A 26,619-nucleotide genomic window follows, 5' to 3' on the forward strand; every position below is an offset into this window, starting at 1 on the left:
TATCAAGAATGGATGCTGTATTTTGTCAAATGCTTTCTCGGCATCTATTAAGAGGATCATGTGGCTCTTATCCTTTCTTTTATTCATGTCATGAAACACATGGATTGTTTTGTGGATATTGAACCAGCCCTGCATCCCAGGAATAAATTCCATTTGGTCGTGGTGAATAATTTTTTTAATGTATTGTAGGATCTGGTTGGCTAATACCTTGTTGAGGATTTTTGCATCCATGTTCACCAGGGAAATTGGTCTATAGTTCTCCTTTTTAGGGGGGTCTTGTCTGGTTTTGGAATCAAGGTAATGCTGGCTTCATAGAAAGAGTTTGGAAGTTTTCCTTCCATTTCTATTTTCTGGAACAGCTTCAAGAGATTAGGTGTTAACTCTTCCTTAAATGTCTGGTAGAATTCCCCTGGAAATCCATCTAGCCCTGGACTCATTTTTGGGGAGATTTTTGATTGCTAATTCGATTTCTTTACTGGTCATGGGTCTGCTCAAATTTTCTATTTCTTTCTGTTTCAGATTTGGTAGTTTATACGTTTCTAGCAATTTGTCCATTTCTTCCAGATTGCCCATTTTATTGGTGTATAATTGCTCATAATATTTTCTTATTATTGTTTTTATTTCTGCTGTGTTGGTTGTGATCTCTCCTCTTTCATTCTTGATTTTGTATATTTGGGTCCTTTCCTTTTTCTTCTTGATCAAACTGGCTACTGATTTATCAATTTTGTTAATTATTTCAAAGAACCAGCTTCTGGTTTCATTGATCTGTTCTACTGTTGTTTTCTGTTTGTTTCTTTTTTTGGCTTTGATAGCATTGATTTCTGCTCTAATCTTTATTATTTCCTGTCTTCTGCTAGTTTTGGGTTTTATTTGTTGTTATTTTTCCAGCTCTTTAAGGTGTAAGGTTAGGTTCTGTATATGAGACCTTTCTTCCAACTTTAAGAAGGCCTGGGTTGCTATATACTTTCCTCTTATGACAGACAGCCTTTGCTGAGTCCCAGAGGTTTTGGGCTGTGGTGTTCTAATTTTCATTTCTTTCCATGTATTTTTAACTTCATCTTTAACTTCTTGGTTAGCCCATTCATTCTTTAGTAGGATGTTCTTTAGTCCAAAAGTAATTGTTACCTTTTCAAATTTTTTCTTGTGGTTGATTTTGAGTTTCATAGCATTGTGGTCTGAAAATATGCATCGTATGACCCTGATCTTTTTGTACTTGTTGAGGGCTGGTTTGTGTCCCAGTATGTAGTCTATTCTGGAGAACGTTCCATGTGCACTGAAGAAAAATGTACATTCCACTGCTTTAGAATGAAATGTTCTGAATATAACTGTTAAATCCATCTGGTCTAGTGTGTCATTCAAAGCCATTGTTTCTTTGTTGATATTCTGTTTAGATGATCTGTCCATTGTTGTAAGTGGGGTGTTGAAGTCCCCTACCATTATGGTATTATTATCAATGAGTTTCTTTATGTTTGTGATTAATTGATTTATATATTTGGGTGTTCTCACATTTGGAATACAAATGTTTACAATTATTAGAAAATCTTGGTGGATAGACTCCTTAATTATGATACAATGCCCTTTTTCATCTCTTGTTATAGTCTTATTTTAAATTGTATATTGTCTAAGTATGGCTACTCTGGATTTCTTTTGTTGACCATTACCATGATAGATGGTTCTCCATCCCCTTACTTTCAATTGGAAGGTGGGTCTTTAGGCCTAAAATGGGTCTCTTGTAAACAGTATATAGATGGATCTTGTTTTCTTATCCATTCTGTTACCCTGCGTCTTTTGATTGGAGCATTGAGTCCATTGACGTTTAGAGTGAGTACTGAAAAATATGAACTTATTGCCATTATGTTTCTTATAGAGTTGGAGTTTCTGGCGGTGTTCTTTGGTCCTTTCTAGTCTTTGTTGCCTTTGGTCCTTTTTTTCACCTTTCCTCCCCTCAGAGATTCCCCCTTATAATTTATCGCAAGGCTGGTTTAGAGGTCACAGACTCCTTTAATTTTTTTTGTCTGGGAAGCTTTTAATCTCTCCTCTATTTTGAGTGGCAGCCTTGCTGGATAAAGAATTCTTGGCTGCATATTTTTCCAATTCAGCACATTGAATATATCCTGCCATTCCTTTCTGGCCTGCCAAGTTTCTGTGGATAGGTCTGCTGCAAACCTGTTCTGTCTTCCCTTGTAAGTTAGGGACTTTCTTTCCCTTGCTGCTTTCATGATTCTCTCCTTGCCTGAGTATTTTGTGAATTTGACTATGATATGCCTTGTTGATTGTCAGTTTTTGTTGAATCTAATGGGGGTCCTCTGTGCTTCCTGGATTTTGATGTCTGTGTCTTTTCCCAGGTTAGGAAAGTTTTCTGCTATGATTTGCTCACATAACCCTTCGACCCCTTTTACTCTTCTTCTGGGACCCCTATGATTCTGATGTTGTTCCTTTTTAATGAGTCACTGATTTCTCTAATTCTTAAATCGAGGTCTTTTGTCTTCGTCTCCCTCTTTTTTTCTGCTTCATTATTCTCCATAAATTTGTCCTCTGCCTCATCCATCCTTGCCACCATGGCATCCATTCAAAATTGCAGCTCAGTTATAGCATTTATTTCATTCTGACTAGCTTTTAATTCTTTTATCTCTACAGAAAGGGATTCTTATCTATTTTCGACTCCAGCTAGTATTCTTATTATCGTGATTCAAAATTGTGGTTCAGACATCTTGCTTGTATCTGTGTTGATTACATCTCTATCATTTCTTCCTGCTCTTTCTTTTGGGGTGAATTCCTTCGTTTTGTCATTTTGAAGTAAGAAAAGGAATTAATAAGTTAAAAAATTGAAATTAAAAACAACACACACACACAGAGAAATGAAATACATGATGCTAGATCCTAGGTGTGTTTTGGTCTAGTTGTTGAAAGGAGCTTGATAGATAGAGAAAAGAGGGGGGAGGAGGAAAACGTTAGAAAATTTGAAAAAATGGATACAATGAAATAGAATAAAATGAAATAATGGAAGTAAAATATAATTTGCAAAATTTACAAAAAGGTAAAAAATAAAGTAGAAAAAAATGAAGAAAAATATTTTGAATAATAATTGAAAATAAAAATAAATATTTTCTCTTTCTGTATTCAATAAAAAGAAAAGAAATGAAAAAGAACAAAAAGCAAAATTGAATATATGGACCAGTGAACATACTGAAATGAGACTGAAATTACACTGTTTTCCCCTAAAAGTCAAACTCTGAAGCACATTGTAGTCTGTAAACTAAGCAAACAGAGAGATTATGGTGTTCCTGAAGAGCAAGGTTGGCCCAGTTGGGTGGGCTTAGTGTAATGGCTGCATTTTCCACTAGATCGTGCTGCTTAGCTTACTGGGGTGGATTGTTGTGGTGCTTGTACATGTGTATGTGCATGCTTGGGAGGGGTAAACGTGGCTTCACACAGCTACCCAGTCTCTCTGTCAGATCACTGTTCTCCCCAATCAGCAATCACTCACCTGTCCTTTGTCTCCGACTTCCATCCATTCCCTGCTTTTACACTGTTTGTGACCAAGCCATCAGGTTGCCATGTGGCACCTCCCTTCAGTTTTATCTCAGATGCGGCTGTGTTTCCCGACTCCTTACACTCTGAGCGACTGCAGCTTTAACCCATTCTGACCCTTTGCAGGACGGTCTCACCAAGCTATGGTTGGGTGCTTGCCACACCCATGAACATTTGCAGGTTGTACTGCTGCCAATGCCCACCCCCAAAAAAGTTCATGCAATTGTGTAGCAGCAGCATTTCAGGAATTATGGAAAATTACAAAACACATCTGACAAAAGGCTTCACCCTTAATGACCTTGTTCCAGCACCAGCAAATGTGGTTGTTCTCTGAGGTCCACTGGGGCCTTTGCTTGTGGGGTAGCCACACAGCCTCTACCAAATGTCCTCCCAGCAGGGTAACAATATCCCCCCATGTGGCCCAAGGAACTACCGAATTTCACTCAGCTCCTGGGTATTAGACATTCCCACCACAGTCTAGCTATGGAGTTTCAGACTCTGCACTCCCCATTTATAGAGTATAAATGGAATTTAAACACTGTCCTTTATCCTTTGTCTCTTTTCAGTACCTATGGCTGTTTCCACTTTTCCACTTTCTCTCCAGGTGCATTTGGGTAGGGGGTGCTCTTCCCATACTCTTCCCCCACAGTCTCCATCCTCTCTCTGCAAGCAAAAACACTTCCTTGCCCTCCACAGTTTCTCTCTCCCCCAGGTCACCTCTCCGCTCCATGTACCTGATGAGTTCTGTGGTTCAGGTTGTGCAGATTCTTGTGTTAATCCTCAATTCAGATTTCTAGGTTTGCAAGATGGTTTAGTGTTGATCTGACTGTATTTCATGGACCCAAGACACACACACAAGAAAAAACTTCCATGCTGTTATGCCATCTTGGGTCTTCCTAGAAACCACATCTTCTTTATCAATTCTTCAGTAGAAGGACATTTGGGCTCTTTCCATAACTTGGCTGTTGTTGAAACACTGCTATAAACATTGGGGTACATGTTCCCTTATGCATCAGCACTTGTATCACGTGGATAATTCCTAGTAGTGCTATTGCTGGGTTGTAGGGTAGTTATATTTTTAATTTTTTGAGGAACATCCACACTGTTTTTCAGAGCAGCTGCACAAGTTTACATTCCCACCAACAGTGCAAGAGGGTTCCTGTTTCTCCACATCCTAGCTAGCATCTGTAGTTTCCCCATCTGTTCATTTTAGCCACTCTGACCAGCATGAGGTGATATCTCAGTGTGGCTTTGATTTGTATTTCCCTGATGATGAATGATGTTGCACATCTTTTCATGTGTCTGTTAGCCATCTGGATGTCTTCTTTGGAAAACTTTCTACTTATGTCTTCTGCCTATTTCTTCACTGGGTTATTTCTTTTTTGGGTGTTGAGTTTGGTAAGTTCTTTACAGGTTTTGGATACTAACCCTTTATCCCATGTGTCATTTGCAAATATCTTTTCCCATTTCATTGGTTGCCTTTTAGTTTTATTGATTGTTTCCTTTGTAGTGCAGAAACATTTTATCTTGGTGAGGTCCCAATAGTTCAGTTTTGCTTTTAATTCCCATGCCTTTGGGGATGTGTTGAATAAGAAATTGCTGTGACTAAGGTCAAAGAGATTGTTGCCTGCTTTCTCCTCTAAAGTTTTGATGTATCCTGTCTCACATTTAGGTCTTTCATCCATTTCAAGTTTATTTTTGTGTGTGGTGTAAGAAAGTGGTCTAGTTTCATTCTTTTGTATGTTGGTGTCCAGTTCTCCCAGCACCATTTGTTAAAGAGACTGTCTTTTTTTCATTAGGATGCTCTTTCTTGTTTTGTCAAAGATTAGTTGGCCATACTTTTGGGGGTCCAATTCTGGAGTCTCTATTCTATTCCATTGGTCTATGTGTCAGTTTTAGTGCCAATACCATGCCGTCTTGATGATTACAGCTTTGTAATAGAAGCTAAAGACTGGAATTGTGATGCCTCCCACTTTGGTTTTCTTTTCAATATTACTTTGGCTATTCAGGGTCTTTTGTGCCTCCTTACAAATTTTAGGATTGTTTTTTGTAGCTTTGAGAAGAATGCTGGTGCAATTTTGGTTGGGATTGCATTGAATGTGTAGATTGCTTTGGGTAGTATTGACATTTTAAGAATATTTATTCTTCCAATCCATGATCATGAAATGTTTTCCCTTTCCTTTGTGTCTTCTTCAATATCCTTTATAAGCTTACTATCGTTTTCATCATACAGATCTTTTACATCTTTGGTGAGGTTTATTCCTAGGTATTTTATGCTTCTTGTTGCAATTGTGAATGCGATCAGTTTTTATATTTCTATTTCTGTTGCTTCATTACTGGTGTATAAAAATGTAACCGATTTCTGTACATTGATTTTGTACCCTGTGACTTTGCTGAATTCATGTGTCAGTTCTAGGAGTCTTTCGGTGGAGTCTTTTATGTTTTCCATGCCGAGTAACATGTCGTCTGCTAAAAGTGAAAGTTTGACTTCTTATTTGCCAATTTTGATGCCTTTTATTTCATTTTGTTGTCTGATTGCTGAGGCTAGGATTTCCAACAATATGTTGAGCAACAGAGGTGAGAGTGGACATCCCTGTCATGTTCCTGATCTCAGGGGGGAAAATTCCCAGTTTTTTTCCCATTGAAGATGACATTAACTGTGGGCTTTTCATATATGACTTTTATTATCTTTAAATATATTCTTTCTATCCTGACTTTCTTGAAGATTTTTATTAAGAAAGGATGTTTCATTTTTGTCAAATGCATTTTATGCATCTATTAACTTAATCATATACTTCTTATCCTTTCCTTTATTTTTAAAGTTTTTTTTAATGTTTATTTACCTTTGAGACAGAGAGAGACAGAATGCGAGCAGGGGAGGGGTAGAAAGAGACAGAGACACAGAATCTGAAACAGACTCCAGCTCCAAGCTCAAACTCATGAGCCATGAGATCATGACCTGAGCCGAAGTTGGCCACCCAACTGACTGAGCCACCCAGGCACTCTGATCCTTTCTTCTATTAATGTGATGTATCACATTGATTTGTGAATATTGAACCAGCCCTGCAGCCCAGAATGAATCCCAATTGATCATAGTGAATAATTCTTTTTATATGCTACTGAATTTGATTTGCTACTATCTTGTTGAAAACTTTTGCCTCCATGTTCCTCAGGGATATTGGCTTGTAGTTCGTTTTTGTGAGGCTTCTGTCTACTTTGGGAATCAAGGTAATGCTGGCTTCATAGAATGTGTCTGGAAGTTTGTGTTCCATTTCTATTTTGGAACAGTTTGAGAAGGATAGGTATTATTTATGCATTAAATATCTGGTAGAATTCTCCAGGGAATCCATCTGGTCCTGGACTCTTATTTGTTGGGAGATATTTGATAACTGATTCAACGTATTCACTAGTTACGGGCCTGTTCAAATTTTCTATTTCTTCCCATTTGAGTTTTGGTAGTATGTGGCTGTGTAGGAATTTGATCATTTCTTCCAGGATGTACAGTTTGTTGTCATATAATTTTTCATAGTATTCTCCGATAATTGTTTGTATTTCTGAGGGATTGGTTGTGATAAATCCATTTTCATTCATGATTTTATCTATTTAGGCCGTCTCACTTTTCTTTTTGAGAAATCTTGCTAGGGGTTTATCAATTTTATTTTTTTCAAAAAACAAACTTAATTTTATTGATCTGTTCTGCTGTTTTTTTGGATTCTATATTGTTTATTTATGCTCAGATATTTATTATTTCTCTTCTTCTGCTGGCCTTGGGTTTTCTTTGCTGTTCTTCTTCTAGTTCCTTTAGGTATCCTGTTATATATTGTATGTGGGATTTTTCTTGATACTTGAGATGGCTTGGATTCCAATGTGTTTTCCTCTCAGGACTGACTTTGCTAAATCCCAAAGGTTGTGGACTGTTCTGTTTTCATTTTCATTTGTTTCCATATACTTTAAAATTTTCTTCCTGAATTGTCTGATTGACCCATTCATTCTTTAGTAAGATATTCTTTAACCTCCATGCATTTGGAGGTTTTGTACACTTTTTCCTGTGGTTAAATTCAAGATTCATAGCATTGTGATCTAAAACTGTGCATTGTATGATCTCAATTCTTTTATACTTATTAAGGTCTGTTTTGTGACCCAATATGTGCTCTATCTTGGAGAATGTTCTATGTGAACATGAGAAGAATGTGTATTCTGCTGCTTTCGGATGAAAAGTGCTAAATTATCTGTCAAGTCCATCTGCTCCAGTGTATCATTCAGGGCCATTGTTTCTTTGTTGATTTTCTGTCTAGATGATTTGTCCATTGTTGTAAGTGGAGTCTGAAAGTCGCCTGCAATTACCACATTCTTACCAATAAGATTGCTTTTGTTTGTGATTGTTGTATAAATTGGGTGCTTCTGAAATTGGTGCATAAACATTTAAATTGTTAGCTCTTCTGTATAGATGTGCCCAGTAATTATGATATAATGCTTTTCTTCATCTCTTGTTATACACTTTAAAATCTTGAGGAGACTGTGAGGAGATGGCGGCATAGGAGGACACTGGGCTCACCTCGTCCTGATGATCACTTAGATTCCACCCTCATCTGCCTAAATAACCCAGAAAACAGCCAGAGGACTAGCAGAACGGACTCTCTGGAGCCAAGCATAGACAAGAGGCCCACAGAAAAGGGTAGGAAGGGCGAGGAGGTGGTGCTTGCTACACAGACTGGCAGAAGGAAGCCATGGCAGTGGAGGGATAGACAGCCAGGCAAAGCTCTGAATTCTGGCTTGCAAAAGCAGAGGAGCCAGACACCATGATTTCTGACAGCCAGTGGGACTTAACATCTGGAATGTTAAAACTCAACAGCTCTGCTTGGAGAGTGGGGAGGGTGAAAGGACACTGGGAGGGATGGTTGTTCAGCCCCAGAAGTACAGACCTCAGTGGAGGAACAAAGGCATTGGCAAGCACCATTTCCCTCTCCTATCCCACAGCCAAAATTCCAAAGGGAACCAGTTCCCATCACCAAACTTGCTTGGACTGTGCAAACTCCCAATGCTGTGCTTCTGTGGTTCCATCCCTCTGACAGACCTGCCTCCCTCCCGGTGTTGCAGGGCCCCTCACGCAGGAGACCACCAAAGACAAAACGAGCTAAGCCTGCCCTTCCCTCCCCTATGCTCTTTGGATCACCGAGGCTAATACACCCTTGGCCAGATCCCATCAAAGCAGCAAGACAAACCTGGCAGTGTTCAATAGCCCAAACAAGGGCCACACAACTCCACAGTGAGTCTATCCCTTTGGAAAGTGGAAGATAAGGTACACACAAGTCTGACTGCGGCCCGGAGGTGGGCTGGTGGCAGATATCTGGTCTGACTGTGGCCCCGCCCACCAACAGAAGTTACTCCAAACAGCACAGGGGAAGTGCCCTGAAGTTTGGAGCTACTTCAGGGATAACCAAAAATGACAAAATGGAAGAAATCTCCTCAAAAGACACTCCAGGAAGTAGCGACAGCTAACGAATTCATCAAAAACGATTTAAGCAATATAACAGAACAAGATTTAGAATAATAGTCATAAAATTAATCGCTGGGATTGAAAAAAGCATAGAGGACAGCAGAGAATCTATTGCTACAGAGATCAAGAACGAAGAAATAGTCACGAGTAAATAAAAAATGCTATACACGAGGTGCAAAATAAAATGGAGGCGGCCATAGCATGGATTGAAGAGACAGAGGAGAAAATAGGTGAATTAGAAGTTAAACTTATGGAAAAAGAGGAAGCCGAGAAAAAGAGAGATAAAAAATCCAGGAGTATGAAGGGAGAATTAGAGAACTGAGTTATGTATTCAAGCAGAACAATATCCGTATCATAGGAATTCTAGACGAAGAAGAGAAAGGGGCTGAAGGTGTACTTGAACAAATCAAAGCTGAGAACTTCCCCAAGCTGGGGAAGGAAAAAGGCATTGAAATCCAAAAGGTGCAGAGAACTCCATTCAGACATAACTTGAATCGATCTCCTGCACGACATATCATAGTGAAACTGGCGAAATACAAGGATAAAGAGAGAATTCTGAAAGCACATAAGAATAAATGGACCTTAACATACAAGGTAGGTACGTAAGGGTAGTAGCAAACCTATGTACTGAAACTTGGCAGGCCAGAAAGGAATGGCAGGAAATCTTCAATGCGATAAACAGAAAAATATTCAGCAGAGTATCCTTTATCCAGCAAGTCTGTCATTCAGAATAGAAGGAGAGATAAAGGTCTTCCCAAACAAACAAAAACTGAAGGAATTCATCACCACTAAACCAGCCCTAAAAGAGATCCTAAGGGGGGCTGTGTGAGTGAAATGTTGCAAGGACCACAAAGTACCAGACATCACTACAAGCATGAAACGTACAGACATCACTATAACTCTAAACCTATATCTTTCAATAACACTGAATGTAAATGGACTAAATGCTCCTAAACCTGTATCTTTCAATAACACTGAATGTAAATGGACTAAATGCTCCAACCAAAAGACATAGGGTATAAGAATGGATTAAAAAAAAAACCAAGACCCACCAATTTGTTGCCTACAAGAGATCATTTTAGATCTGAGGACACCTTCAGATTGAAAGTGAGGGGATGGAGAACTATCTTTCATGCTACTGGAAGTCAAAAGAAAGCTGGAGTAGCCATACTTACGTCAGACAAACTAGACTTTAAATTAAAGGCTGTAACAAGAGATGAAGAAGGGCATTATATAATAATTACAGGGTCTATCCATCAGGAAGAGCTAACAATTATAAATGTCTATGCACCGAAGAGGAGAGCCCTCAAATATAGAAAACAATTAATCACAAACATAAGCAAACTTATTGATAAGAATGTGGTAATTTCAGGGACTTTAATACTCCACTTACAACAATGGATAGATGATCTAGACAGAGAATCAATAAAGAAACCAGGGCTCTGAATGATACATTGGAACAGATGGACTTGACAGATATATTTACAACTTTTCATCCTAAAGCAACAGAATATACTTTCTTTTCAAGTACACATGGAACATTCTCCAAGATAGATCGCATACTGGGTCACAAAACAGAACTTCATAAGGATACAAGAATTGAGATCATAACATGCATACTTTCAGAACACAATGCTATGAAGCTTGAAATCACCACAGGAAAAAGTCTGGAAAACCTCCAAAAGCATGGAGGTTAAAGAACACCTTACGAAAGAATGAATGGGCCAACCAGGCAATTAGAGAAGAAATTTAAAAATATATGCAAACAAATGAAAAGGAAAAAACAACAATCCAAATGCTTTGGGATGCAGCGAAGACAGTCCTGAGAGGAAAATACATTGCAATCCAGGCCTATCTCAAGAAACAAGAAAAATCCCACATACAAAATCTAACAGCACACCTAAAGGAAACTGAATCAAAACAGAAAAGACACCCCAAACCCAGCAGAAGAAGAGAAATAATAAAGATCAGAGTGGAAATAAACAATATAGAATCTAAAAAAAACTGTAGAGCAGATCGATGAAACCAAGAGTTGGTTTTCTGAAAAAATAAACAAAATTGAGAAACCTCTAGCCAGGCTTCTCAAAAAGAAAACAGGGAGATGACCCAAATAAATAAAATAATGAATGAAAATGGAATTATTACAACCAATCCCTCAGAAATACAAGCCATTATCAGGAAATACTATGAAAAAGTATATGTCAACACACTGGACAACCTGGAAGAAATGGACAAATTGCTAAGCACCCACACACTTCCAAAACTCAAACAGGAGGAAATAGAAAACTTGAACAGACCCATAACCTGCAAAGAAATTGAATCAGTTATCAAAAATCTCCCAACAAATAAGAGTCCAGGACCAGATGGCTTCCCTGGGGAATTATACCAGACATTTAAAGCAAAGATAATACCTATCCTTCTCAAGCTATTCCAAAAAATAGAAAGGGAAGGAAAACTTCCAGACTCATTCTATGAAGCCAGCATTACTTTGATTCCTAAACCAGAGACCCAGTGAAAAAAGAGAACTACAGGCCAATATCCTTGCTGAATATGAATGTAAAAATTCTCAATAAGATACTAGCAAATCGAATTCAACAGCATATAAAAAGAATTATTCACCATGATCAAGTGGGATTCATTCCTGGGCTGCAGGCCTGGTTCAACATTCACAAATCAATCAATGTGATACATCACATTAATAAAAGAAAAGATAAGAAGCATATGATCCTGTCAATGGATGCAGAAAAAGCATTTGACAAAATTCAGCATTGTTGCTTAATTAAAACCCTCGAGAAAGTTGGGATAGAAGGAACATACTTAAAGATCATGAAAGCCATTTATGCAAAGCCCACAGCTAATATCATCCTCAATGGGGAAAAACTGAGAGCTTTCCCCCTGAGATTAGGAACACAACAGGGATGTCCACTCTCACCACTGTTGTTTAACATAGTGTTGGAAATCCTAGCATCAGCAATCAGACAACAAAAGGAAGTCAAAAGCATCAAAATTGGCAGGGATGAACTCAAGCTTTCACTTTTTGTAGATGACATGATATTATACATGGAAAACCTGATAGGCTCCACCAAGAGTCTGCTAGAACTGGTACATGAATTCAGCAAAGTCGCAGGATACAAAATTAATGTACAGAAATTAGTTGCATTCTTATACACTAATTATGAAGCAACAGAAAGACAACTAAAAAAACTGATCCCATTCACAATTGGACCAAGAAGCTTAAAATACCTAGGAATAAACCTAACCAAAGATGTAAAAGATCTGAATGCTGGAAACTATAGAAGGCTTGTGAAGGAAATGGAAGAAGATATAAAGAAATGGAAAAATATTCCATGCTCATGGATTGGAAGAATACATACTATTAAAATATGAATACTACCCAAAGCAATATACACATTCAATGCAATCCCAGTCAAAATAGCACTAGCATTCTTCTCGAAGGTAGAACAAGCAATCATATAATTTGTATGGAACCACAAAAGGCCCCGAATAGCCAAAGTAATTTTGAAGAAGACCAAAGCAGGAAACATCACAATCCCAGACTTTAGCCTCTACTACAAAGATGTAATCATCAAGACAGCATGGTACTGGCACAAAAACAGACATATAGACCAATGAAATAGAATAGAGACTCCAGAATTGGACTCACAAAAGTATGGCCAACTAATCTTTGACAAAACAGGAAAGAATATCCAATGGAAAAAAAGACAGTCTCTTTAACAAATGGTGCTGGGAGAACTGGACAGCAACATGCAGAAGGAGGAAACTAGACCACTTTCTTACACCATTCACAAAAGCAAACTCAAAATGGCAAAGGACCTGAATGTGAGACAGGAAATCATCAAGACCCTAAGAGAGAAAGCAGGAAAAAACCTCTCTGACCTCAGCCACAGAAATTTCTTACTTGACATATCTCCAAAGGCAAGGGAATTAAAAGCAAAAATGAACTATTGGGACCTCATGAAGATAAAAAGCTTCTTCAATGCAAAGGAAACAATCAACAAAACTAAAAGGCAACCAATGGAATAGGAAAAGATATTTGCAAATGACATATCAGACCAAGGGCTAGTATCCAAAATCTATAAAGAACTCTCCAAACTCCACACCTGAAAAGCAAATAATCCAGTGAAGAAATGGGCAGAAAATATGAATAGACACTTCTCTAAAGAAGATATCCAGATGGCCAACAGGCACATGAAAAGGTGCTCAATGCCGCTCCTCATCAGGGAAATACAAATCAAAACCACACTCAGATACCACCTCAAGCCAGTCAAAGTGGCTAAAATGAACAAGTCAGGAAACTATAGATGTGAGTAGGATGTGGAGAAATGGGAACCCTCTTGCACTGTTGGTGGGAAAGCAAACTGGTGCAGCTGCTCTGCAAAACAGTGTGGAGGTTCCTCAAAAAATTAAAAATAGACCTACCCTATGACCCAGCAATAGCACTGCTAGGAATTTACCCAAGGGATACAGGAGTGCTGATGCATAGGGGCACTTGTACCCCAATGTTTATAGCAGCACTTTCAACAATAGCCAAATTATGGAAAGAGCCTAAATGTCCATCAACTGATGAATGGATAAAGAAATTGTGGTTTATATACACAATGGAATACTACGTGGCAATGAGAAAGAGTGAAATATGGCCTTTTGTAGCAATGTGGGTGGAACTGGAGAGTGTTATGCTAAGTGAGATGAGTCATACAGAGAAAGATAGATACCATCTGTTTTCACTCTTATGTGGATTATGAGAAACTTAATAGAAGACCATGGGGGGCAGGGAAAGGTTAGAGATGGAGGGAGCCAAACATAAAAGACTCTTAAAAAGTGAGAACAAACTGAGGGTTGGCGGGCTTTGGGAGGGAGGGGAGGGTGGCAGATGGGTATTGAGGAGGGCACCTTTTGGGATGAGCACTGGGTGTTGTATGGAAACCAATTTGACAATAAATTTCATATGAAAAAAATAAAATGTGTTTCTTGTAGACAGCATGTAAATGGTCTTGGTTTTTTGTATCCATTTAGATAACCTATGTATTTTGATTGGAGCATTTACTCTATTTACATTCAGTATTATTATTGAAAGATATGGGTTTAGAGCCATTGTGTTATCTGTAGTTTTCATGCTTGTAGTGATGTCTCTGGTCCTTGATGATCTTTGCAACATTCCATCACAGGGTCCCATTAGGATCTCTTTTAAGGCTGGTTTAGCTATGATGAAGTCCTTCAGTTTTTGTTTGGGAAAACGTTTATCTCTCCTGTTACGAAAGAAGTCTTGCTGGATAAAGGATTCTTGGCTGCATATTTTTTCTATTCAGCACATTGAAAATTTCCTGCCACTCCTTTCTGGCCTGCCAAGTTTCAGTAGATAGGTCTGCTACTACCCTTATGTGTCGTCCCTTCCCTTATGAAGCACCTTCCCTAGGTGCTTTCAGAATTCTCTCTATGTTTGTATTTTTCCAGTTTCAGTATGATATGTCATGCAGAAGATCGATTCAAGTTATGTCTGAAGGGAGTTCACTGTCCCTCCTGGATTTCAATGTCTGTTTCCTTACTCAGATTGGTGAAATTCTCAGCTATGATTTATTCAAGTACATCGTCAACCCCTTTCCTTCTCTCTTCTTCTGGAACTCCTATGATGTGAGCACTACTTTATTAAAGGGTCATACACTGTCCAGCGCCTGGCCCCTCAGGAGGTGTTTTTTGGAAAGTTTTACTTTCTCTCTTTTGTTGTGACTTTGGTTACTTATCTCCCTACTCATAGTGATGTTTTGTACCTTCCACTAGTTGTGCTTTAATTTTTTCATTGAAGTAGCCCAGGAATGGAAAACAAACAAACAAACAAACAAACAAACAAAAAGAAAAGAAAACAGAACAAAACCATGCAAACACACAAAGAAAAACAAAAACAAGAAATCAGAAACACCAGCTACAAGTAAACAACAGTGTGGAGGTGGTGCTGATGGAAGCGTCCTCATCCCATACAAAGAGAGAAGTGACAATGGTGGGGAAAAAGAAAAGGTAAAAATTGAACAGAGAAACTATACAGTTTAATCCAGAGAGAGAGAGAAAGGAAAATAATGAAGTAGGTGGGGGGACAGAAAAGAAAATAACGTTTACATACAGAGAAACTCTACGGCTTAATCCAGAGAGTAAGGAAAATAAAGAAGGAGATGGGGAAAAGGAAGAGAAAATAAAATTGACTAGACAGAAACTACATGGTTTAATCCAGAGAGAAAAAGGAAAATAAAGGAGGTGTAGAGCATGTATTAAAAGAATGGATTACATATATCTGCTTAAACAAACCAATTACCAGAGTAACCAGACTACAGGAGGGAAGAGATAAGAAGGAGAAGAGGAAGGAAGATTATATCTATATAACAAGAATTGTCTGAGAATTAAACCAGGCAATGCAACAGTGCTTATCTGGAGGAGGTGCTTCCTGGTTCATCAGCATCAATCCTGCTCCAGTAGATACACAGTTACCAGACATGGAGGCGCATGGTTTGTTGTAGGTGGGTCCCGCCTCCACTGTGGGCCTGCTGTCCATTCCCTGAAGCCCCACCTTGTTGGTGATGGGGAGAAAAATGGCGACTACCCAGTCTTTCCTCCATGGACCAGGTGTCCCAAACCACTCCGTTCAAGCCATCCTCACTATGCCGTGGGTGTAAACAAGGCGGTTTTCCCCGCTTCACCAATTCCCATGTCTCCCTGGCGCTTGGCTAGAATTTAAACTCCAGTTCTGTGTGATCTGGCACTGGGAGAATGCTGCTCCATGCCGCCCAATATATGGTCTCTGGCTGGCAGGCACAGAGTGAGTATATACCCTCTTCCCACAGCACTCCAGGGAGATGATTCCTTTCTCCTACTGTGGACTGCACCCCTGACCTAGACACTGAGCCTGGGACTGGCTCCCCTCATCCCCAGGTGTGCGATCAGGGCAGCTGGCCCCGCTATGGAGAAAGCCCCTCAGTTAGAGATGGGATCTTTCTCCGTCCCTGTCTGTGGTTTTTCTCTTGTCCAAATACAGTCCTATGCTTCCCCAGCTTCTCTTTCTCTTCCCTTGCTCTCTCTGCAGAAGGGGATCCCTTCTCTCCACTCGTTTTGTCTCTCCCAGATTGCAATCACTCACCTATGGCCTGTCAGGTTGTCCCAGTGGGTCCCTGGAAGCGACTGTCTCTTTGCCTCCCAGACTCTTGGAGTTCAAAGTGCTTTGGCTTCAACACTGCTTTGTTTGAGAGATGAGGGAACTTCAGATCCCCCTACTTCTTCTTCGCCATGCTGCCCCCCCCTTATTAATTTTATATTATTAATATTACTTTTTTCCTCTGGTACCAGTCCAAATAATTGTTCCTAATTTCTAATATTTGTGGGCTATTATTATGGTTCCCTCCTTCCTCACAGACCTTAGCAGGCAGTCAGTCCCAGTCTCCCTATTCCTAGAGCCTTCAAGCTGCTTCCATCCATCAGGTGGTTCTTGACTCTATCTAGCTGATCCCAGTTATCTTTCAATATCTCCCTTGAAATTTCTCCAATTTTCAGAAATCTGTTTAAAAGAAGGATGTAGTTGAGCCTTCCCTGGGCTTCTCAGAACCAGCACAATTCTATATTTCCATGACAGTAGATTTAAGGTACTGATGAAAAAATGCCACATTTGATCTCTTAAGTTCTTATCATCTTTCTGTGCCTCCATTCATTCCTCAGTTTCTCAGGGAAATGTGATTTAGGATGAAAAGTGAAAAGTTGATCCAACTTGCCTTTCATTCCCATTTCATTTTATAATTCTAAAGCTGCACCAAATGTCTCCTGTTGAAGAGCAAATTGATCTGATAAAGGTATTTATATTGAAGTGCTGAAGCGTTAAGATGGTATCCTTTCATAGGATATTGCATTTTTAAAGAAGCTAATAGAAGGCAATGATAACTTCAGAAGGTAGGATATATGACTAAACTAGCATTCCTGAAAAAGAAGTTTGATCCATCACCCCTTAAGGACTTAGCTCTGACAGTGTGAACTTATACAAATTATTTCACCTTTCTGGACCTTGGAAGATACTTATTGGTATGAAATGATTTGGACCAGTTGACACTAAGATTTCTTCCAGTATTTAAATTCTCTGAATTGACAAAGATGGAGACCTTCCCAAAAGTCCTCAAATTGCACCATGAAGGCTATTTCAATTGCTTATGAATAAAGCTGGTCATTAATATGAGTTCTTGTCTTCCCCAGCTATAAGAGTACAGAAACTGAGAATTAATTCTGCCTGAGAGTTTTGAAATAAACTTCACAGAGAAGGTAATGCATGCAGGTCAAGTAGGATTTTTTCAGATGGCAAATGATAGATAAAGAGATCCCAGGTAAAGTATATGAAATAATATTCCGTATGTAAGAATTTGCTGTATTCAAGAAATAGGGAGTGGTTGGATGAGGCTGGAGAATAAGATATATGAGAATAATGATGGGAGCTGGACTTAAGGCAAATTAGGTACAGGTTGTGAAAGGCCTCGAATGCAAGTGTTAGGAGTTAATGTGTTAGAGTTAGGAATTAATCCTATAGGGTTAATCTCAATCTCAATATTTCCTCAATAGCCACTGAGGAGTTGGAAAATAGGGGGTGGCAGGACTGCATCTATGCTTTAGGACAAAACCTCTGACTATAGTGTAATGTTTGGGTTTGAGGGAAGCAGGTTGGAAGCAGAGAGGCTTGTTGGAGGAATTTAAACAGAAGGTGATGAGATCCTGGATCTCTCTTTCTAGGAGAGCATGAGGAAGCTTATGGTGCAAAAAAAATGGGTGGTACTTCTGGAGAAAGTAAATCAAATTAACCACACAGTTCACCTGGGGTGGGGGAAGCCTTACACTTCTTTCCATCCTCCACAACTCCTAGTTCTTTGCTGGGTCACAACAGACATAGGATACACTTATCTCCAAAAGTTGAAGCCTCAGGGAGTTATGGCTATACTAAGCCCTCTAAGCTAGCTTTCACTTTAGGTAACACAGAATTGAACATTGAGAAGTCCACACAAATATGTTCCAGGTGAGTCAAGAAGTCTGGTTTGGATAACTTCAAGCTGTTGTGTTCTTTATAAAGGGTTAGTTTAGTGGTCTCTGCCAAAAAGGCAGGACAAGGCTTTAGTCCTTCGTGGAAAATTATTATGCATCTTTCAACTAGAAACTTTCTTTCTTGGACCATATTACCTGTTGTTATTTGTATCAAAAATTATGTCTTAAAAAAGGATACAGAGAGAGGGGAACCCTCTTACACCATTGGTGGGAATGCAAACTGGTGCAGCCACTCTAAAAACAGTATGGGGTCTCCTCAAAAAGTTAAAAATAGAATTACCTTATGACCCATAAATTGCACTACTAGGTATTTACCTAAAGGATACACAAATACTAATTCCAAGGGATACCTGCACCATGATGTTTATAGCAGCATTATCAATAATAGCCAATTGATGGAAAGAGCTCAAATGTCCATCTACTGATTAATGGGTAAAGAAGATGTGGTAAACACACACACACACACACACACACACACACACACACACACACACACAATGGAATATTACCGAGCCATAGAAATAGTGAAATCTTGCCATTTGCAATTATGTGTATGGGCTACAGAGTATTGTGCTAAGAAAAATAAGTCAGAGAAAGACAAATACCATATGATTTATCTCATATGTGGAATTTAAGAAATGAAACAAATGAACATAGGGGGGAAAAAGAGAGATAAACCAAGAAACATACTCAACTATAGAGAACAAACTGAGAGTTACTAGAAGAAAGATAGGTTGGGGGATGGGTTAAACAGGTGATGGGTATTAAGGAGGGCACTTGTGGTGTGCATTGGATGTTGTATGTAAGCAATTAGTAACTAAATTCTACACCTGAAACAAATATTTCATTGCACGTTAACTAGATAGAATTTAAATAAAAACTTGTGAAAAAATTATGCCTTAAACTTTATTTAACTACTCCCATTCCAGCCTAATACAGGGTATCCCTCCACAATATCCCTGGCAAGTGTTATCCAGCCCAGAACCTGCCTAAAATTTCCCAAGGATGGAATTCCCACTACTTCCCAAGGTAACTAGATTCAGAATCTAAGGTCAGAGGAGTTTTTTTTCGTCATTTTTAAGTTATTTTATGACCATGTACTAATTTTCCAACGCCAAGGCAAATATTTTGAGCATGCAAAAGTTTGTTCTTGGCACTGCTCAACCTTCTACCCTCCACTTTAATAGCACTGTTTATATGTTTATAGCAAATTACAGCCATATTTAAAGTATTAATTATTTCAGCAATACTTATTGAACTCTTACTATGTGCATAGCCATGCTGCAGCTGGGCGGTGGAGAGGGAAAGGTGGTATAATGGGGATAGAGAGGGAAAGTTTAACATCTGCTAGGACCAGATCACTGGTGCCAAATACAACACAAGCCACTGGTGCAAGATCATTTACCAAGCTAGGTATGATTAGGAACATAGCTTAGTCTCCTGAGAAGGGACAAAATCAACTTCTCTAATAAATCTTCTAAATATACTCAGTGGCTTGCCATATAATGAAAAGTGTTTACTTCCTGATTTCAGATTTTGTTGACATACCACCACTTACTCTGTTCTGTGGCTGGCTTGCAGGCTATCATAGTGAATGATGGCCTCTAAATTCCACTCTCTCTTTAGCCCTTAATCATTGTGTATTGTCCAGTAAAGTAACTAGATTTTAAAATGCTTCCTAAATGGGGCACCTGGATGATTCAGTTGGTTGAGGGTCCAACTCTTAGTTTTAGCTGGGGTCATGATCCCAGGATTATGGGATCAAGCCATGAATCAGTCTTTGTGCCGCCAGTGTGGAGTCTACATGGGATATTCTCTCTCTCTCTCTCTCTCTCTCTCTTTACCTCTCTCTGCCCCTCTTGCTCTCTCCTCTCTCTCATGAATAAATAAATAAATAAATAAATAAATAAATAAATAAAATGCTTTCTTAAGGATTCCAGTATTTGTTGATGAATTCCAATCTAAAGAATATCTAAAACCATTACTTTCTCCGCGCTGGGACTCCAAAGCTCTATAGTTCCCCTGAATTGCCAAGAAATGCTATTAGCATTTGGCAGAAGGGACAAAAAAAGCACTATATCACCGTGTTACCGTTTATGACCTTTAAAAGGCCAATAAACTTTATTGGCAAGAGTATCCTCTCTTGCCTTTCATCATCATATGAACTGTTACTTCCCCCAAAATAACCACACCTTATGTTTGAAAAACATTTATGTCTTATAACATTTTTTCTCAGTATGAGAAAAAATCCAAGGTGTTGTGGTGAGGGTTTTCAATTTGATTAGGATGAGTATCTTAGAGCCTTACTTGTAAGAACCATGAATTCCATATAAACAAAGTAGATGGAATATAATTTAAATTTGTCTTAATGACTCAAGGTTGCCACTATAAGCATGAATTGCTGTACTATGCTATGTTACTCTCAGGTGAAATTAAGATGTGTAGGTAAATTAGCCCCTAAGCTAACTGATTCCATATTACTAGTCTTAAATAATTCTCTCCACTTTTATCTCCTCCTCAGTGTAAGTTACCCATTCTTGTTGCTGTCAGCATGTCTGACTCTAGATCAAAAGGCTGCTTTCTGCTTCGCAATGGATTAATGTGTTATCTCATTAACTAATTGAGCTAAAAATTAATGGATAAAAATAGTTTAATATCCCTTATTGATCTTCCAGCCTTAAATGAACCTGAATTCCTTTCTAAGCTATGTTCTCTTCCTGCACCACCTCTTAAAATAGCAAGTTCAATGTGATTACCACCTTTTTTATTTTACTAAATATACTTGAAATTTTGGTATGCAAGAATATAGGAAGCCTAGTGAAGGATTCTAGAATTTGGTAAACAAATCCAAGTTCACCTAATCCACATCCTTACAGACCTCAGTGAAAACTCTTTCACTTCTATCTTTCTGGATAATAAGTTCCCATCTTTTTAGACTATCCTTATATGATGTCTTATATGATATGATCTTTATATAACATCTTTTGCTACTGGTACTTTTTATTGCCCTTCATTTCCCACACTTTTTTTTCTTTTACAGGATTATGACATCATTCCTCACACACAGTGATAAGGCATTTATGCAATGCCTCTCTGTATTGGACACTGCCAAGAATTTCAGTGTCCTTTATTTGTAACTTAGATGTCACCTTATGTTCTTTTTTATCTTTGTATCATCAATAACAGCCAACATTTAATAGGTGAGTGACATAGAAAGGAATAAACATCTGTTCTTTAGGGCATTGTTAATCTCAAATAGTCTACCTAAATTTTAAAATGATGTACTTTAATTTTTGGTTTGGAAAATATGGTCACCATAAGTACAAAGCATACATGAAAATATCACACAGCAAATATTTAGATAAGTGCAATTCAGTGCCTGGGGCAATGTTAACTTAAATAAAGGCTAAAGGAGTTCAAAGAAAAGACATACCAGTGTGGTCTGAAGCAATTCAGAGGGCTTCAACAGAGGAGATAGGACTGAATCGGGTTTAGAACTCATGGTTCATATCTGGATACAGTGGGGATGTAAATGGGAGTGATGGTCATCATCTAAACAGATTAAAAGGCCCATTTATGACTGTCAAATCCTACTTAGAATCATCTTACCATACCAACCAATTCCTTTGTACCTATACTAGATTCTGAGGTCAATTGTCAGAAGACCCTGCGCTGTCACTCAGATGTTTCCCTCTTAGTCCTACTTATCTTGCCTATTCATTTCCTGTCCTCATCTTGCTGGGCTCCAGTTCCATTGGTCAATCAGAAGTTTACCAAATCTGTTTAGTTGCCTAGATGGACTAGAAACGTTCCAGCTAGAGAGGGTAAATAATTCTAATCAGTGATTTGATATGACCTTAGCACTCAAAAGCTGGACTAATTCAACTTATTTTTCTTCATCTCCAAATTGATTTGGGGTGGTTATGTAGACATAACCCATAGCAGACAATGCTAACATAAACCAAAATGTAGATCATTTCAAAATAGTATATGAAAATAATATAAACTTAAGCAGGAAACAAATATATAGAATTAAACAATTACACCATGTGTAGACCAAGGGCCATTAGCAGGGAAGTGCTCAGGGACAGGCAGGAAAAGTTTCATGTTTAGACAGATCGAAGTTTGTAAAGTTATTTGATTTCTTTTGAGTGGCCTGGGAAAGCTTGAAGGCATTAGTGTATCAAAAACTAGTTGGATAGAATGTAAAGATCTGGGGGAAAAGGCAAGGGATCTTGGGATAGAGCTTGTGAACAAGAATAAGAAAATCTGGATGAGGCCTTAGAGTATCTGGAAAACAACATTACTTTTATTATTATTTATTGGTTTCTTTTATTCCTAGTCCTTCTTAAAATAAGGATGTCAAAAGTTCTGTATCACCCAATAGCTATTAAAAATCCAGGAACCCATTAAAGCTATGAAAATAAACTCTAGTATTACTAGAGTTATGATTAATATCTAAATACACAAACAGATAGATAAGTAGAATTATTAAAGCCAATGTTATAATCCAGGGATGGCACGGAGGTGGCCAGTTTGCATCTTGAAGGTTTCCTATATATTTCAAGTATGTTGCTGGTTGCATATATGTTACAGGTATTGTGAACAATTTCTAGGAATGACTTACAAACATTATACACATTGCCTAGGAATTGTTTACAATTCCTGATTTAACATTCTGCCTGTAACATAAATACCAGTTAAATTACAAGGAATTGATCATACATTGGCATCAATCAGAAGGCTATATTTCTTCAGACCTGTCATATAACCAGAAGGTTGATTTGCATGTTAAAAATGTAACACAGCATAGGAAATGGCCAAATAATCATAGTATACTTTTTCAATACCCATAAGCAGAAAGCTACAAATAAATCAACTGAAATAACCTAGGTAAAAAGAAAAACTTGATTCAGTACTTTTGAAAGTAAGTGAATTTTATAACTGCTTACTGAGTTGTATGACTCTAAGTCCAAACATAGTAATACATATAAAAAAATCTAAGTGTTTTTTCTTACTTCACTGTTTTTTAGACAAATTAACTGACAACTTAATATTTATTTTTTTTCAATGTTTTTTTTTATTTTATTTTTGGGACAGAGAGAGACAGAGCATGAACGGGGGAGGGGCAGAGAGAGAGGGAGACACAGAATCAGAAACAGGCTCCAGGCTCTGAGCTATCAGCCCAGAGCCCGACGCGGGGCTCGAACTCACGGACCGCGAGATCGTGACCTGGCTGAAGTCAGACTCTTAAGCGACTGTGCCACCCAGGCGCCCCATTATTTATTTTAATAACATACCAGAACTTGTACATCCAACTGCATGTTGTATTTTTCAAAGTAGTCCCCTTGGGGATATATATATATATATATATATATACACTTATATATACTTACTACAATTATGCTGCTATTGCTCAGAATATTTTTGAAATGCTGTTTTTGGAGCTGCCTTCAGAGCCAGTTTATGAAATACACAATTAAAAGTCACATTACTTTCTATCATATTTCAAAAGGTGATGTATACAATATACATCAGCTATACAAAATATATCAGCTATATAATTTACATAAACCATATTCATCTGATAAATCAAAATATAGTCATATTATTATTAAAGCCCTTTCCCAAACCACCCTCCGAGCCTTTTCTCAGGTTAGATCCAAGACTATCTCCTCCCTCTCCACCCAACCCTGCCTCCCAGAAGACATGTTCAGTTGAAAAGCATTGACCATAATTGTTTCAAAAAGCTAGACTGAATTTACCTCAGTGAAGTTTCTTAGTATATTACATTTGACCAGAACAGGCAGCTAGACTGTAAGCTTCATGATGGCAGGGACTTTTGTCTGTCCTCTTCACTGATATATCCCCAGTGCTAAGAACAATGTCTGGCATGTTGTAGTTGCTCAATAATTATTTGTTGGATGGATGGATGGATGGATGGATGGATAGATGGATATGTAGATGGATGAATTAATAAAATTCCTGTAAAAGTAATTATGGATCAACAAACATTGGCAAATGTGAACAAATAAGGTAATGGCTATATTGAAAGTAAGACTATGCTTCCAGCTGACAATGAGCTCAAAATATCACTGGCAGTGGTTAACAAAGATCCTGGTAGTGGTTGCAGTATGTCTCTGGATTAGGAGCCAGTTAGCTTAGTATGACTTTAGAGGCTGATATCATGCCCCATGTGAACCAGTTTGTTTATATCATATTCCATTCATAGATTAGGTCTCTGGTATAGGCCAGGTAGGCTACAAATAAGTGTCAGTGGGGTTTTATTTTCAAAGGCACTTACTGAAACCTAGAGATATAAAGAGGCTTGCGCTATACACATAACAAACTAATGAAGAGTGGAAGAGTGTGAGTCTGAGATAAGAGAAATAAAATTCTAGGTTTCTGCACTCTTCTGGTATTTACCCTATTCCCAGCTATAATTACAGTCCTGCAATCTTCCTTGACACTACTACCTTCTACATAAGCTAGGAAATCATTACCTTGAGGTATTCAACTCCCCAACTCATTTGGGAAAAGCTCTCACTACCAGTAATAGTGGTGGTAGTAGCAGCAGCAGCAGTAGTTGTTGTTGTTATTGTTGTAGTAGTTATAGTAGTGACAGTAGTAGAAGAAGCAATGAAGGTAAAAGTACTTCTAGTAGTAATGTTAATAATATTGTCTAGTGCTTATTGAGTGCTTAATACATGATATGAACTATGCAAACTCTTTATATGTGATATTTCCTTTCAGTCCTCTTCATAAACATATCAAGTAAGCAATTATAGGTTTTACAAACGAGGAAACTGTGGCTCTGAGAGATTAAATCACTCAGCTAGTCAGAGGTCTAAGCCCTTGTCTGCCTAACTCTGAAGCTGAGGCACTAAAACACAAGAAAATGCTGCCTCCTGAGCATTATCCTCTTTTATCTAGCCCATTCTTCCCCTGGCCCACAATAAAGTATAAGAAAAATCTGAAAAGCCATCATAGTTCAAACCTTGAAGTGATTTGGTTCTACTTATAGCATTCAATAATAATGGCTGTAAAGCAACACAATTCTCCTAGAGACTGAACATCTGTTTTAAGACCTTGAGTATGTTTTTCTGGAATATCCCTTTAGAAATGTTTTTTTGAACATTTGCTCAAACAAGTTAAGGTCTGGACACCCTCTCAAGCTTTTCTTGATTGGTTATGTGCCAATTATGACATGATCTTTCTGCATGTGGTTTTAGTTAGGTAGAAGCATTATACATGCCTGAGACACTGGGCAAGCCCTCCAGAGCTGCCCCTAGATCCAAATGAGCAGGCCCACTGACTAAATGGCAGCTGTGGGGTGACTGGGCTGGGGCCACTAATTGGCTGGGTCACCCCACAACCCCCACTGAGGAGGCAGCCTTTGCCTCACAGCTAGGACATCTGTGTTCTCCTAACCTTTCCTTTACCTCTGCCTGGATATTTTCCAGTCTTTGAGACAGGTTCTAGAAACACCCAATGGACTTCTCATACCTTGTGGCTTAAGAGTTTCAAGATCCCAAACAACGAACCCAGTGCTGCTATGACCTTACTTTCTTACTACAAGCTACCTGAGCTCTATCTGATGTACCATGAAAGTATTTGGAAACTGATTAATGTCACTGGCAGGTGCCTCAGTGCACATAACTGGAAGGGACTACAATTCTAGACGGTTTTACAGCTTTGGCAGGATGGAAGTATACTCTGGATAGATTGAATGTCACCTCTTGGCCTATGTTTGTAGGAGATGGCTGTAGAGCCCATCAGCGAAGCTGCCACATGGCCAAGTACATGTGAGTGATGGAAACATGACTGTGGTAAGAGGCCAAGACTGGTAAAGAGGGAGGAGACACTAAAACCTAAGGGGAATCTCTGAATTCCCAACATCTGTGAAATGGATCAGATGAGGCTAGAGGGCAAAAAGCAACAGAAAAACATTCAGCTGATATAAGTGTATACAAAAAGAAGCAAAGAAGATCAATCATCATGCTGTGGACAAGGGGAAAGCTATAGATGTCGGGTCTATTTTAACATCCAAAGTAGAAATAAAACATACAATGAGAGAGCTTCAGAGTTAGACACAAATGTAATTATGCAAGCATCTTAGTCCACTTAAAACTACTGAAATTTCCTCCATTTCAGGAAGTCTTGAAAACTTATGCTATTCCTTCTTCATATCTCTCAATAAAAAATGCATATGTACCACTAAAAATTGAGAATATCACTTTCCCATAAACTTGGTCTAACATTACTGGTGGGACTACTGGTGGGAAAAGAAATTAAGCTAAAGGTTGCTCTAGGCTTTTATTGATTGAAGTCGGCAAGGTTTAGAAGGAATGGATCAGATAAAAATGTTATTCATTATATTTGAAATGAGAAGTTATGAAGGCTTAAATGAAGGTGGTAGTAGTAAGTATGCATAGGAGTTTTTTTTTTCCTCATGAGAGAGATTATGGAGGAATATCCATACGTGGCAATTGATTGGATTCAGTGAGGCAATAGAAGAA

The 26,619-nt window shown here is 38.4% G+C and overlaps 1 long non-coding RNA gene across 2 annotated transcripts in view; it reads right to left on the reverse strand.

Moving 5' to 3' along the window:
• LOC109496546 overlaps nt 1–26,619 on the reverse strand; it is a 123,165-nt gene that overhangs the window by 39,656 nt on the left and 56,890 nt on the right. The window lies entirely within an intron of this gene.

The sequence above is a fragment of the Felis catus genome, chromosome X (assembly GCF_018350175.1).
Source record: "Felis catus isolate Fca126 chromosome X, F.catus_Fca126_mat1.0, whole genome shotgun sequence".
NCBI lineage: Eukaryota > Metazoa > Chordata > Mammalia > Carnivora > Felidae > Felis > Felis catus.